We start from the raw sequence: 16,831 nt of genomic DNA on the forward strand, positions 1-16,831 counted from the left end.
ATTTCTAATATGAACAGCATGCATTCTATGCCTATGAACCTATACAATATTTAATAAGCAACATAAAACCAGATAAGGTACTTATGGTACACTGCATTCATAAAGGTAGAACGACATCACTTACTTATTCATTGCACCACCCCAATGTGGCAGTCAATTGAATTAACCTGTTGAATAAATTTCCACTCCGAAATAAAATCAACAGGTTGCATAATAAATTCCTGGCGTGGCGTGTCGTTTTCGCAACCCATAACGATTTCATCTTGATACACAGAACGGAACAAGAGAAGATGGTATAGGCCACATGTGAGGAAGAACCTCACACAGAAATCTCGACATAATACCCAGTCAGTGCTACACGAATAATATAGAAACACAATCCGATTTTCCTTCTCCTCTACCGCAACGTCGCCTTGTTTGCCCGCACCACCTAATTGCGATTCAAGCAACAGGTGTGAAAATCCTCTCTCCGATTGTCCCTTCTGGGAAGTGAGGCGCCTGCCACCCACTACTGACTGGCTGCTTACCAGAACACACGGCAGCATCTGCTCCCATCGCATCGCCCCCTATTTAGAAACACGAACACAAACATACTCAGCATATCGATCAACCGTGCCGTCGGCATCGCCGTGTTGCGTTGGTGGCTGGCGCCCCTTCACCAGTGCTATATTCAAGGAAGTAAGATTCCAAAAATATAAAAAAAATACTGATGGCTATTGAATTTTTGTATTTTCATTGAAATTTTCAAATGCTTTATTGCAATTTTGCCATAAAAATGTTACAAGTAAAGTACCAGTGTGTTAAAATAAAATGTTTTTTGGGATTTTTTTACTAAGTATTTTCTTCGAATCCGATCTCTTTAAGGCACATATATATATATATGAAAAATTTTAAAAACTTTTCCCAGGATGCCTAATGGTTGAGCCGACTCTGCTAACTGACTGTGTTACTCCACCTTGAGTGTTGCGATAGGAAGTGATAAGCAAAGCGATAGGTGTCGTATCGGTCCAGGAAAACACTCCTCCGCGGTACCAACTTAGCGTATGTTGTTCCTGCGGTAAGGACATCCCCTCTATAGTTGGATGATGAATGATTCCGATATTAATATCGTCGTCGTGGTTGCATAGGAGGGAAGAATGTTTTTTGATCTTTGCGGATGCGTGCTGTTTGGGAATGGATGAGTATTTTCCTATAGTAGGTATCGATGCAAAATAGTAACTGATCTCAGACTATAATCAAGGTTCGTTTTTCTTACTATGGAATCCAAGGATGAAGTGAATGAAAGATTTCATATACGTAAGTAATGTTTATGGCATTAGACAGGATTATTTTTATTTTTTAATTTCGGAAATGCGTCTATCCTTTTTTATTGCATTGCCTTTAAGAATAAGTTGGAGGTTCTTACGAGATTTTTTTACAGATACGACGATCTTTCTGGTATTTATTGGTATTTACATAAGTATCTGTGAAGCTAGAACCATGACATCTAAACATGGCACCATGTGCTATAAATTAGTAACTCCCAAAAATGATACTCAATTTTGCAGCTATCAGCATTAGTTTCTTAGGGTTTGTTTCATTTGAAAAATAACACAGCGACAACTCGAAAATGGCTGCTGTTACCTAGCAATACCAATAAGACTTCGATCAAAAATGATTCGATATCTGTCAAAAGTAATAGTTTGCTTTGCGAGCTGGGTTATTCCATAATTGAAGCGTTTGTTTGAGAAACTTCATATGTAACATTTTTGGTCAAAATGAGATTTTTATATATTCTGAATCCTCGTCCAAAAATACGTATTCTGGCAAACAAAAACCAATACAAAATATGTTCAGGAATTTATGAATTTTTTTGAGAAACTATACATGTGCACGCACTTTGAAGAGCAATTATGAAGGACTGCTTAAAGTTTTCGCACTGGAAGTGCCCCAGGGTGTTGAGTGCAGAGCGTTAATGAATAAAGCTTCCAATGAATGATTAAATTTGTTATGATTAAGTCATTCAACTCTATGATTAAAGATTATGATTAATGATTTAATCATTTTTGACAATGAATAATGATTATGATTACCGATTAAATTAATTTTTGACAATGATTAACGATTATGATTAATGAATAGAACGTTTGGAGTATGATTAACGATTACCGATTGTGATTAAACGCTGACACAATATGTGTATGATTAATGATTAAAGATCGGTATGATTAATGATTAATGATTATGAATAATCAAATTGAATGATTTGCATATTGATCAATTATCAAGTAACATTTTTACCAGATTGAGTTATTGAAAGGTATGAAAATTAAATGATTATGATTAAAGATTAATGAATAAAAGCGATGTTTGCAATGATTAAAATTGATGATTAATGAATAGACTCAAAACAGTTATGAATATGATTAGTGATTAATGATTAAATGTAAAATTCTATGATTAGCGATTGGTGATTAATGATTGAATCATATTTTTTGTATGATTATGATTATTGAATAATGATTAAATAGCCCATTATTCATTAATCATGATTAAATCTATGATTAATCACTAATGCTCTGGTTGAGTGTTGCCAAAAACCATTGATTCATATAGAAGAAATCGATAGATTCGGTGCCAATTTGTTTAAAAACAATTTGTTGTTGTTTTCTTGAAATTGTGTAAAATGGATAGATGCAGTTTTTCAAACAAATGATTCACTGTCACTTTTAGGTTTGATTTGAGTTTATTTCTCAAAATGAGACAAAGCCATTTAATTTTCATGACAACTAATAATGTTGAATGAATTTAATCACAATAAGGAAGCAATGGTATGTGAACAGACCGATAATAAGATGCGTTCTTGCTGGCTATCTTTGTTCATTATAAAGCTTTTTACTTCCTTAGCATTTTGTTCTTCGATTCGTCAAAGCATTTCGCTGCCGTATTTTGAATTCTGCTCGCTCGTGAACTTTTTTTTTTTTTAGTTCAGGAGCCAGTTGACCTGCTCCGTCTACGCTATTGGCGCAATCTAGATAGTCTTCGAAATAGTAGTTTACCTTAACATAGGCATAATATCGTCGGGGGTGACAATGGGTCAAATGGGAGTGAGGGGGGAGAGTCGTTTGGCCTAAACCCATTCGGCCGAAAGCCATTTGGCCGAACAAACCATTATGCCGAAAGTCATTTGGCCGAAAGAGTTATTTGGCCGAAATTATCATTTGGCCGAAATGGTCGTTTGGTCGAAAGGGTCATTAGGCCGAAAGGGTCGTTTAGCCGAAAGGGTCATTTAGCTGAAAGGATCGTTTGGCCGAAAAGGTCATTTGGCTGAAAGGGTTGTTTGGCCAAAAGGGTCTTTTGACCGAAAGGGTCATTTGACCGAAAGGGTCATTTGGCCGAAAGGGTCATTTGGCCGAAAGTGTCGTTAAGCCGAAAGGGTCATTAGGCCGAACCTGATAGAGAGAAGCCAGCTCACTGACAGATCGTTTATTTACTGTCTTTTTCTTCTTCATTTTTGTGGAAACCGCGGAAACTTAACAAATCAAAGTAACATTTCATAACGTCGGATGCAACATTTTTCACTCCAATAAAAACTTGTTCGAATTAGCTGATTTTAATGGTTGTGAACTTTCTAACGTGGAACAAAACCGATTTATCGTAATACGGGATTATTCACATGGATAATTACGGGTTTAAATCACTGTAGCAGATATAAGAAAGGGATATAAGGGGGCAGCAGGGACTATGTCCAAGGGCTTGACGGTCCCTCCCCAGGCCATCTGCGAGTTGTGGCGCCTGCCTAGGATGTGGTGGGGGTTTGACAGTGGGCCCTGTTAAACCTCTATAAAAAGCTGCATGTATCCGCAAGTAGGCTCCGCCAAAGCGACCGTGTGCCGCTCAAAGCGCACAAGCCCAAGTCCTGGTGTTAGGTGGGACGCTAAACAGCCCTGACACGACGGCCCTCCGACGAGACAGGAGGTTTGCGCAGGCCCAATAAGCCGCCTTTAAAAACAACTATTACGAACGACATAGAAGATAATACGACTCGATACAATCGGCAACGACCTAGGCGACGAATAAAGGATTACGATTGGAAGCTTGGAACATGGAACTGCAAGTCGCTAGGCTTCGCAGGTTGCGATAGGATAATCTACGATGAATTACATCCCCGCAACTTCGATGTCGTAGCGCTGCAGGAAATCTGCTGGACAGGACAGAAAGTGTGGAAAAGCGGGCATCGAGCGGCTACCTCCTATCAAAGCTGTGGCACCACCAACGAGCTGGGAACCGGCTCCATAGTGCTGGGAAAGATGCGCTAACGCGTAATTGGGTGGCAGCCAATCAAGAAGCGTTCTATGCGCAGCTGGAGCAGACATACGAGGATGCCCACTGCGGGACGTCAAAATCGTCATCGGTGACATGAACGCTCAGGTAGGAAGGGAGGAAATGTATAGACCGGTCATCGGACCGGATAGTCTGCATACCGTATCGAACGACAACGGCCAACGATGCATAAATTTTGCAGCCTCCCGCGGAATGGTAGTCCGAAGCACTTTCTTCCCCCGTAAGAATATCCACAAGGCCACATGGAAATCACCTAATCAAGTAACGGAAAACCAAATCGACCACGTTCTAATCGACGGTAAATTCTTCTCCGACATCACGAACGTACGCACTTACCGCAGTGCGAATATTGAATCCGACCACTACCTCGTCGCAGTATGTCTGCGCTCAAAACTCTCGACGGTGATCAACACGCGTCGGAGTCGTCCGCCGCGGCTTAACATTGGGCGGCTACAAGACGGTAGACTAGCCCAAGACTACGCGCAGCAGCTGGAAGTGGCACTCCCAACGGAAGAGCAGCTAGGCGCAGCATCTCTTGAAGATGGCTGGAGAGATATTCGATCCGCCATTGGAAGCACCGCAACCGCTGCACTAGGCACGGTGGCTCCGGATCAGAGAAACGACTGGTATGACGGCGAATGTGAGCAGTTAGTTGAGGAGAAGAATGCAGCATGGGCGAGATTGCTGCAACACCGCACGAGGGCGAACGAGGCACGATACAAACGGGCGCGGAACAGACAAAACTCGATTTTCCGGAGGAAAAAGCGCCAGACGGAAGATCGAGACCGTGAAGAGACGGAGGAACTGTACCGCGCTAATAACGCACGAAAGTTCTATGAGAAGTTGAACCGTTCACGTAAGGGCCACGTGCCACAGCCCGATATGTGTAAGGACATAAACGGGAACCTTCTTACGAACGAGCGTGAGGTGATCCAAAGGTGGCGGCAGCACTACGAAGAGCACCTGAATGGCGATATGGCAGACAACGGTGGCGGTATGGTAATGAACCTAGGAGCACGCGCGCAGGACATGCGACTTCCGGCTCAGAAATCCAGGAAATCCAGGAGGAGATCGGCATGCTGAAAACAACAAAGCCCCTGGAGTTGACCAACTACCGGGAGAGCTGCTGTTTAAACACGGTGGTGAAGCACTGGCTAGAGCGCTGCACTGGAGGATTACCAAGTTTTGGGACGATGAGGTTCTGCCGCAGGAGTGGATGGAAGGTGTCGTGTGTCCCATCTACAAAAAGGGTGATAAGCTGGATTGTAGCAACTACCGCGCAATCACATTGCTGAACGCCGCCTACAAGGTACTCTCCCAAATTTTATGCCGTCGACTAACACCAATTGCAAGAGAGTTCGTGGGGCAGTACCAGGCGGGATTTATGGGTGAACGCTCTACCACAGACCAGGTGTTCGCCATACGTCAGGTATTGCAGAAATGCCGCGAATACAACGTGCCCACACATCATCTATTTATCGACTTCAAAGCCGCATATGATACAATCGATCGGGACCAGCTATGGCAGCTAATGCACGAAAACGGATTTCCGGATAAACTGATACGGTTGATCAAGGCGACGATGGATCGGGTGATGTGCGTAGTTCGAGTTTCAGGGGCATTCTCGAGTCCCTTCGAAACCCGCAGAGGGTTACGGCAAGGTGATGGTCTTTCGTGTCTGCTATTCAACATCGCTTTGGAGGAAGTAATACGAAGGGCAGAGATTGACACGAGTAGTACGATTTACACGAATTCCGTCCAGTTATTTGGTTTCGCTGACGACATTGATATCATGGCACGTAACTTTGAGAGGATGGAGGAAGCCTACATCAGATTGAAAAGCGAAGCTAAACGGATTGGACTAGTCATCAACACGTCGAAGACGAAGTACATGATAGGAAGAGGCTCAAGAGAGGTCAATGTGAGCCACCCACCACGAGTTTGTATCGGTGGTGACGAAATCGAGGTGGTTGAAGAATTCGTGTACTTGGGCTCACTGGTGACCGCCGATAACGATACCAGCAGACATTCGGAGACGCATCATGGCAAGAAATCGTACGTACTTTGGACTCCACAAAACGCTTCGATCGAATAGAGTTCGCCGCCGTATCAATCTGACTATCTACAAAACGCTTATTAGACGGAAAGTTCTCTGCGGACATGAGACCTGGACGATGCTCGTGGAGGACCAACGCGCACTTGAAGTTTTCGAAAGTGCGCAGCACCATCTCTGGTGGCGAGCAGATGGCGGACGGTACGTGAAGGAGGCAAATGAACCACGAGTTGCATCAGCTGTTGGGAGAACCATCCATCCTTCACTCCGCAAAAATCGGAAGACTGCGGTGGGCCGGGCACGTAGCCAGAATGTCGGACAGTAATCCGGTGAAAATGGTTCTCGACAACGATCCGACGGGAACAAGAAGGCGAGGTGCACAGCGGGCAAGGTGGATCGATCAGGTGGAGGACGACTTGCGGACCCTCCGCAGACTGCGTGGTTGGCGAAGTGCAGCCATGAACCGAGCTGAATGGAGAAATCTTTTATGTGCAGCACAGGCCACTCCGGCCTTAGTCTGATGATAAATAAATAAAAGATATAAGAAAAGTTGCGAACATAAATTGCCGAATAAATAATTATGGTTACGACCATTTGAAGTTGCATCGTAGTGTTTACTTTTTCGGTTCGCAGTGACTGGATCGCGGTGACATTAGGATGAACGTAAATAAAGTGAGCTGTCTTCTCTCGCTCAGGGCCGAACGGGTCATTTGGTCGAAAAGGTCGGTTGGCCGAAAAGGTCGTTTGGCCGAAAAAGTCATTTGGACAAATAGGTCATTGGAAAAGTGAGAAATAAGGAAAGAAAGGGGAGAAATCTCACTTCTCACTCTTCATTTCTCACTTCTAGTGAGACGTCTCACTACTCATTTCGCGCTCCTCATTTTTCACAGTGAGAAGTGAGAAATGTGGAATAAGAATTGAGACGGCTCTCTTCTTACTCCTAATTTCTCACTTTTCAAATGACCTATTCGGCCTAATGATTCTTCCAGCTCAATGACTATGTCGGCCAAATGGCCCTTTCGGCCAAATGACCCTTTCGGGCAAACGGTTCTTTCGGCCAAACGACCCTTTCGGCCAAATGACTATTTCGGCCAAATGACTATTTCGGCTAAATGGCCCTTTCGGGCAAACGACCCTTTCGGCCAAATGACCCTTTCGGCCTAATGACCTTTTCGGCAAAATGACCTTTTCGGCCAAATGGCCCTTTCGGCCTAATGACCTTTTCGGCCAAAGGACCCTTTCGGCCAATTGACCCTTTCGGCCCAACGACCCTTTCGGCCAAACGACCCTTTCTCAAAAAGAAAGGCCTCAGACTGGAGTGCGCCATTTACCGAGAAATAACTCTCCTCAATATGGCATACAAAATTATGTCCCGTATTCTGTTCAACAGATTGACACCGCTTGAGGAGTCCTTAGTCAACGAATATCAGGCAAATGTTTATTCTGAGACAAATTCTTGTTGAATTCTTGGAGTGCAACTTGCAGACACATCATCTGCATGTGAATTATGGCAGGTTATGCTAGAACATGGTTTTCCGGAGAAACTGATACGGCTAATTCGTAAAATTTCGACATCATTTATAACTTTGAAGCATGGTGATGCTCGCTCTCAATTTATAGTTCAATACAGCGCTCGAAGGAGGGATTGGGAGAGCTGGTAAATTAGCGATAAAATTTTCATGCGGACATTATTAGATATAATCGAGATTTATCACCGTACTTTGGAAAAGGCTTTTGGGATGGGATTTTAAATTGTCGCTGGCAATCAATGTGGGTTCATTAGTGGAGGCGGTAGTGAAGTAGTGCTGGATGGTGGAAAGTTTGAAGTTGTAGAAAAATGTATGTACTTTGAATCTCTAGTGATGTAAGATAATATGATTTCTGCAAGATGAAAAGGCGTATTTCAGCTGCAAATTGGGTTTATTGCAAACTTCGCAACCAGCTTAAGTCCCGTAGTCTGCGAACGAAGGCTAAATTTACGCTGTATATTACTCTGATTTTTCCGATTGCGTCGAATGAATCACGGGTTATATCAGATGTATAAAGGGCTGGATATTGTTGCGCTTATAAAACACGGCAGACTACGGTGCACAGTGACGGACCCCCACACATTTGCCGGAGAAAACCTAATATATTACTCCAATTTTACACCAAAGAGTAATTTTGGATCGCTAAATTCATTTTGAGGTTAAATTTGTTATCCGACATACGCTAAGCTACTCAAGGATTTCCGGAAGCCCATGCCTTAAAATCTTAAACAGTAGCAACGTCATCATTCTAATATTGAAAAAGTCAATGTCTAGCTTTAGATACACTGTCGCTGAAACGTACTTGTCGAAGTCTTACCTCGTGAAAGATTGAGTGTTTGACGAGTGGAGGAAAAGTGAGCAGAAGGACCCATTGGAAGAGAGAATATTAGGCACGCTATTGTAATGGATGGGAACATTGTTCTACCAGTTATGGGCCCTGAATCTGGTTGAACACAGTTTCGTTTTGTGCGGCTGTAATTAGGGGCTGGTTTGATGAACCATGTTTTTGCGGCGTGGTCCTAATAGGGTTATATTTTATTTTATAATAGGGATATGTTCCCCAAATGCGGAAATCTGGCTCTCTACTTGGATATCAATCTAGGCCTGCATTTTATCGAACCTCTTCCTATTAATCCGTCGACTACGCACGCTAATATCTGTGTCGTCTGTATTAACTTGCGCAAGCAACAAAGCGTGTTTCTGCGTCACGTACACCTTTTCCAGTTCTATTCCGTTTCATTTCAGGAAGTAGGGGAGAACGGTCCAAAATGCACCCCTTAAGCTTTTTCGATGTTTTTGCCCATATAAACAAAAATATCCAACCATTTCAACGTATAGGTGCAAAATTTACAAACCCAGCTACATTTCACAATGATATCCTATTCAAAACAATAAGGTTTTCATGACTTTTCAACGCATTTAAAAAATGTTTTAAAAATAGGCCTGGGGCAAAACGCCCGAATGGTGGTCTAAAATGACCCAATTGCATGTAAAATGATGGTGAACGCATGGTTGTTTGTTTTTTCGTTATGGATTGAGCTACAATCTTACGGTTGGAAGAATCGCAAACGTTAAATTTGAGTGAATATGAAGGGATTTTGCTAACTTCTTCCAATGGAGTTCAATAATGGACAACTAATTATAAATTGCAATTGTAATATTCGTTCATAAATGTACTACAACAGATTATATGAGTGATTTCATGAGTGAGGCCATTTTGCCCCAGGGGTACATTTTGGACTGTTCTCCCCTAAACCTTTCGCCTTCGGCACTTTTTTTGCGTTCTCTCCACCGCACCAACCGTTCATGGAGTAATTTCTCCTCCTTTTGCATCTGCAACTAACTCCCGCGTGCTAGCAGAAGTGAAAGAAGATAAAGAGATGGAGACGGATGGTGCGAGGTTCACAGTCAATTTAGGATAAGGAAAGGAATAGTTGCATTTTCTGCACCAATAAGAGCCGCCATACAAAAATTTGAAACCTGCGATTAAATGTTGCTCGAGTACTGCTGTCACAGATGTCACCCATCGTTACGAATCTTTTCTTGCAGTCAGTTGCTCGATAATTTTCCACATTTCTGATAAACGCCACCGATGCTAATAAATGATCCTTTATGCAGGATCCACCGCCGATAAACGCCACTGCTCAAGCAACCATTAGCACTATATTACGCCAAACCGTCAATACACGGCTATTTTAAAAATTTCAAAAATTCAAAATAATTTACCTTGCAAATTTAGGAGAGGTAGTCTCTAAGAAATTCGCAAGAGTTTTTCTTAAAATACGGAAAAATTTCTCATTTAAATACGATAGAATTTCTCATGGTAATTCGGAAGAAAAAATACTTGGAAACTCGAAAAAAATATCCTATTTGTATGATTTTTCATAAGACAAGAAAAGTGAGTTACTAATAATTAATTGCATATTATTCGGCAACTCGGCCGTACGAAAAACCATTTTTTTTTGTTAAATATCTTGGCTGTGCATATGCACAGCACATGTTTCGAAATGGACAAATTGATATGAAATTTGCGAAAAAGAATCCACGTGTCTTGGAGGGAGTTACTGATAATAATGGGAGATCCATTATTGTAGAGCTAGGGTAGTCCAGATTACATAGAGGTAAGAAAACAACATTGTTGTTTACATCGACCTTTCCGACCAGCTAGAAATGATTGTTCCTTCACAGCGTGAGTTTTCCCGCGAAGCACTGTTGACTGCTGGATAGGACACTCGATTTAGCATTTTCCAACACGCTTTTTAACACCGCTGCCACCCACTCGACTCGAACGAAGGCCACCACAAGCCTCGGTGAAAGCATCACGAGCCATATTTTTCTCTGGCCACTTAGAGATCCCAGTAGCAGGCAAGGGACAGCGTAAGTTACGAAATAACCCGGAGTGACGTCTGGGCGATGTAGGAGACGTCGCGTCGGGGGAAGTAGAAACAACCCGATGACATAGTGACACTTTAACGAAACGAGCTAAGCCTCGCCTGCAAGTGAGTCGATAATCAAATAATAATAAAAATAATGGCATGTTTTCCAAGCCATTTCCTTCGGAGAGTTTTTCTCGAAGAGGGGAACAAGATGGGAAATATTTCTCCATTCTTACACCACTTACTCTTGTACCAATCAGAGTGCCTGGCTCGCTGCACCACTATAGTCAAGTTGAATAGAAAGACGCCCTCCTGAAGGTTTCAGGCAGCACTAGTACAAAGTACATAGCGCGTGACAGCCAAGTGGTTCTTCGTTACTTCATGTACCGATGTAAGTACGAAACATGGTTACAATACGGCAGCTGCGAAATTGGTTCAATGCGTTGCAGTGAAAGATATGGAGAAGAATTTCTGAAAAGTGGTTTAGAACCTTGTTATATTTTTCGATCATGCATTGCTTATCCTTTTTCATTTACTAGACAGTTTCTTTACTATGCTCTTTAAATTAATTCAATACTGTGCTATAATCATATGCAGTTTTGGGCTTTAAAATTACAAATGAAATCCCTGGAAAAGTAGACTCAAAGCGATAACTTTTCGTGATACACGAATAACCTAGTTTGAAGATTTACAGATTGCTTAGGACGTGTTCCGGATCAATCAAAACTTTTGCCATTAGTTTTATACTCTTTCAACCACAAAATTGCACTTGGCTCCAATACACGTTGCTCCGTACCCCGCGAAGCTGATTATAATGCATTGCTCTTGCGGGACGTATGAGAGTGTAAACCCCAAGTTAAACGACATAACTTAATATACGGATACGCATTTCCACACCCACGCCCTGTTGCGCCATGTCACGTCCCATGACACAGATATCACCTTATGCGAAACAAATATCAAAAGTTTTTTCGCATCGAGAAGCCAAGGCTGCCAGATTTCGGAGAGCATATGCTATTAGCTTCACGTTAAATGCTGCATAAAAAATAGAAATGTTCTTTGAAATCGCAAACAAAAATACCGCGTGGCAAACAGAGCTTCAATCGTTCATCACAATTACAAATAAAACTAACCATTAGTCATAGACTTCGTTTTCATATTTCTTTGATTTAAAGTTTTGCATAATTTTCATGCCATAAAATTTCTACTTTTTATGGTTCTTGTACTTCGCTGCCTACGGCGTTCGGCGGTGCGTGTATCCATGCTGACTCCAGTTCTACAGCGTACCCATTGAATGTGGTTTGGTACTGGCAGTGCCCTAAGAACCCAATCTAGATTGTGGCGAAGTGCTGCATAATATGTGATGATTCGTTATCACCACAGAAAAGGAAGGCCAACTCGATAACGGTCCCTCGACTGAAGAAGTGTGATGTGCTGTTTAATTTGAGGTTCGTGTTGCGTGAAATGATTTATTCGAGCCACCCATCGCTGATGACATATGTTTAGGGTTCTGCCGGGACGACACACTCCACACACGTAGCCGTGGTAGCGGTCGGGTTCGATGGTGGCAACAAAATGCAGAGATTAGGTTTCGTTTATTTAGCTTGTCGAAAAAAAAGAACGCATATGTAGAGCGGGGGAGGACAACTCGGGAAAATGAGATTTTCCTAGATATGACTGATGAGACGGTATTTGCACAAGTGGCGAGAACGGTTATGTTATCATGTATACGTGGCTTATATGTATGTGTGCGTATGTGTGAAGCCAGATAAGGACATTTTAATCATAGTACTTTGAGCTGGGAAGAAGAATGGTCGTTGTAACAGTTAGATTAGCTATTTGACCATCGGAGCAGTGACAAATGGTAATGAGCTTTTCGGGGATTAGTAATAGATGAAACCCACATCACGCTGGCGAAAGGCACGAATGTAGTTAATTTTAATTATGAACACACTTTATGAATGCAAGCAAAAAATAGTTTTCTAATTATTTTTAAGCCGATTCCTCATTAAGTTTATTAACTTGCTGAGCATTGAGGAGGAAACAGCAAGCCGTCACAATACCGTTCTATAATTTAAGTTAATCACCCGTATTTTTGTAAGCACGTTCCTAAACATTGCTGTACGATGCGCTGCTAAAAAGAAAGAACATGGTGAATGTGACTAATTCTGATTTTCATGCTGAAATTTTTTGTTGACTTCCCGTGGCATAAAAAATATCATCGTGCTAGCTTCATGAAATACGAATTCAAAAATGCTAATTTAGCATAGAAACCTTACAGTTAGCTGTGAAAGTGCTCATTAAATACTAAGCTGCGAGGCGACAATATCGGACATAATTCCCATAAAAAGAGAAAGAAGTAAGAGAGAAACTAATAAGGAAGATCAATAATCCCTGGCCAAGTCCTTACACGTCAGTCTGACAAGGGGAGAATGTGTAGTGTGTAGTTATTGTTGCTTCTACATAGATACCAAGAATACCTCGGCATATCAACAATAGCCTACGCAAATCTATACAAACTATTTAACTTTGCTTTTTATTGTGCCCCCAGAATGGCGACAGGTCAAAGTAATAGCTATTAAAAAGCCTGGAAAACCAGCGTCTATCATGCATGAGAAAGTTATTGGAGAAAATGATTCTTTCAAGAATCGACCATTGGGTCGAGCAAAATGCATTACTATCAAATACTCAGTTTGCCTTTAGAAAAGGTAAAGGAACAAACGATTGTCTAGCGCTGCTCTCTTCAGATATTCAGCTGGCCTTTGCGCACAAGGAGCAATTGGCTTCAGTGTTCTTGGATATTAAAGGCGCTTTTGATTCAGTTTCCATAGAAGTACTGTCAAACAATCTGAACAGTAGTGGATTACCCGTTATTTTAAATAATTTTTTGTACAATTTGTTGTCAGTAAAACATATGAACTTTACTCTCGGCACTCTGACAACTTCCAGAAACAGCTACATGGGCCTTCCCCAAGGATCATGTCTAAGTCCTTTGCTTTATAATTTCTATGTGAAAAATGTTGATAATTGTTTGGAAGGACAATGCACGCTCAGACAACTTGCAGATAATGCTGTGATCTCTCTAAGAGGTCCATGTGCAAATGTCTTGCAAGGATTATTGCAAAGTACCCTGGATAATCTGACTGTTTGGGCCAGACATTTAGGGATCGAGTTTTCACCGCAAAAAACTCAATTGGTTGTGTTTACAAAGAAGCGGTACCCTGTTCTACTGAAACTAAAGCTGTTGAAAGATGACATCAACCAATCTTTATCCTCCAAATACCTTGGGGTCGTGTTTGATTCTAAATGTACCTGGAAACTTCATTTTGAGTATTTGATAGAGAAATGCCGGAAAAGGATCCATTTTCTACGTTCTATCTCCGGAACGTTCTATCTCCGGTGCTCACCCGGTAGACCTCATCAAACTCTGTAGAACGACTATTCTCTCTGTTTTAGAGTACGGCTCATTTTGCTTCCTCTCAGCAGCTGATTGCCACCTAATCAAACTGGAACAAATTCAATATCGTTGTTTGCGTATTGCTCTTGGCTGTATGCATTCAACGCATAACATGAGCTTGGAGGTGCTTGCTGGAGTTACTCCTTTAAACCACTGTTTCTGGGAACTCTTTCTCAGAATACTGATCAAATGTGGAATAAGTAACACACTTGTCTTAGAAAACTTCGATAAAATGCTTGAGCTGGTTCGTCAGTCAAGATTTCTGAGAGTCTATCTCAATTACATATCGTCAGATCTTTGTCTTCCATGTTATAACCCACCTCGAGTTAACTTCACCAACGACAGTTCCTCCATTGAATACGATCTGTCCATGAAACATGCTATTCAAGGAATACCAGATCATCTTCGAAATATTTCTACTCCCTTGATTTTCACTGAAAAATACCATCATGTCAATTGCAACAACAGATATTTCACTGATGGATCTCGCATCAACGGATCCACTGGTTTCGGTGTCTTCCACGAGAATTCGACCACCTTCCGAAAACTTCAAGAGCCGTGTTCGGTTTATGTTGCTGAGCTGGCAGCAATAGTTTCGCTTTGGGGATAATTTCCAATCAGCCCGTAGACCATTATTTCATCTTCTCGGATAGTCTTAGTTCTATCGAGGCACTCCGGTCGATGAAACCTGTTAAGCACGCATCTTACTTTCTTACAAACATAAGAGAGCAGATGCGTGATTTGGTCGAAAGATCATTCAAGATTACCTTCGTATGGGTCCCATCCCATTGCCTAATCTATGACAATGAGAAGGCGGACACGCTAGCAAAGGTGGGCGCACATGAAGGTGAAGTTTATGCTAGGCAAATCGCGAATAACGATCACTATTCACTAAACGCACATCTCTATAGAATAAATCTGGTCGATAGCAGCCTATGTAGGTGTGGAGCCAATTACGATGACATCGATCACGTAGTTTGGTATTGCACGAAAACTGACGCGTCAAGAGTGCAACTATTGGATACCCTTGTGGCCCGAGGTAAACAACCCTACAGGAAAGTAAGAGGTGTTTTGGGGGATCACGATGTGGTTTATTTGCAGGCCATCTATGCCTTTCTTTGCTCATCTGATATTAAAGTCTAATACCCCTATTTTTTTCTATCTCAGTTTTTTTTATCTTGTCTTTGTCTTATTGTTTCGTGTACCACGAAGCTATGGCCATCCGGAAGATGCTCCCTGATGAACTGAATAATACGAACCATAATTCGAGCACAACGCTACGCCACACCAGTCGTGTCAATGTGTCAATAACCCGGATGTGCAGCTGAAATACCCTAACCTAAATCCCTACCCCGTCCGTCCTGAATAAAGTAATCTCTAACTTTGAGTCACCACGAGTATTTTGGTCTTTGTACCTTCCCAACTAACTGTTAATGATAAGATGATATACACATTGTATTGATATCATACTTAAGAATTGCGGCTCCGCAAAGTGTCACACACGACTGAGCCTTCCAAATAAATGAAATGGTAAAAAAAACTTTGCTTTTTATTCAGAATTTCCAAGGAATATCCTCTTAAACCAAGAAGTCAGAAAAGTCTCTGATACCAATAGAAAATCAGTGAAAATTTAATTCAATATTATATTTCATTCTTTTCTATATTTCGTGCTTTGCTGTCACTAGAATCTCAAATGATGTACACAACACGCATTAAATGGCACTTCTTTCATATTGCAGTTCAAAAACGTAGAATTTTGCAGGGGAAGTATTGTCCTCACACCTCTCTTGCGCAGCTGTTCAAGAAAAATCAATGATATGCTTCTTTAGATTCTTAAGAAAAACGGATTATTTTTCAAAAATAAAATTTTAAAAGGATTTTCAACTTACCTAGGTATTTAATTCTGCCGCATAGTGCGAACCTGAAAAATAATATTTGAACAAATTTATAAAACAAGTAATTAATTGTATGTAATAATTACAAGAATAAAAAAAATCATTTAAAATGTATGAGTTACACTGAGTTTAGAAGGTAGGAATATATTAGTTGTTCTTTCATAATTAGCATTGATTTTGGAAGCAGAAACAGTAAAAAAAGTATTTTTCTTCAATTCCTGATCATAATACCAGTGGAGAATGTTGAAAGCTTCCAATATCTTGGTAGCCAAATGGCGACAGACGGCGGTACCAAGATCGACATAGGCGCACGGATCAAGAAAGCAAGGGCTGCCTTTGCGAGCTTAAGAAATATCTGGAAAACAGGCAGATAAGTGAACGCACCAAAATACGAATTTTCAACGTGACTCAACTCTAACGTGAAATCTGTGCTGTTATATGCTAGCGAAACATGGTGTGTATCAGTGGAGAACACTCAACGGCTGCAGGTGTTTATTAACAGATGCATGCGGTATATAATTCGGGCCTGGTGGCCTCGCAACTGGATCTCAAACAACGAGCTCCAGCGTCGTTGTCACCAGAGGCCGATAGCAACAGAAATTCGGAATCGGAAGTGGGGCTGAGTCGGCCACACTCTACGTAGGGGCGGAAACGAAATCTGTAAGCAAGCATTAGACTGGAACCCAGCGGGACATCGT

At 41.6% G+C, this 16,831-nt stretch overlaps 1 protein-coding gene across 1 annotated transcript in view; it reads right to left on the minus strand.

The window, feature by feature from the left end:
* The window catches only part of LOC134209927 (protein dimmed), a 132,756-nt gene extending 116,596 nt beyond the window's left edge, over positions 1–16,160 (minus strand). The window contains exon 1 of the mRNA XM_062685944.1: positions 16,128–16,160. The gene's annotated coding sequence lies outside the window, so the exon portion shown is untranslated. The remainder of the gene's footprint in view (positions 1–16,127) is intronic.
* Between the last annotated feature and the right edge of the window lie 671 nt (positions 16,161–16,831).

Source organism: Armigeres subalbatus, chromosome 2 (genome assembly GCF_024139115.2).
Source record: "Armigeres subalbatus isolate Guangzhou_Male chromosome 2, GZ_Asu_2, whole genome shotgun sequence".
Classification (NCBI taxonomy): Eukaryota; Metazoa; Arthropoda; class Insecta; order Diptera; family Culicidae; genus Armigeres; species Armigeres subalbatus.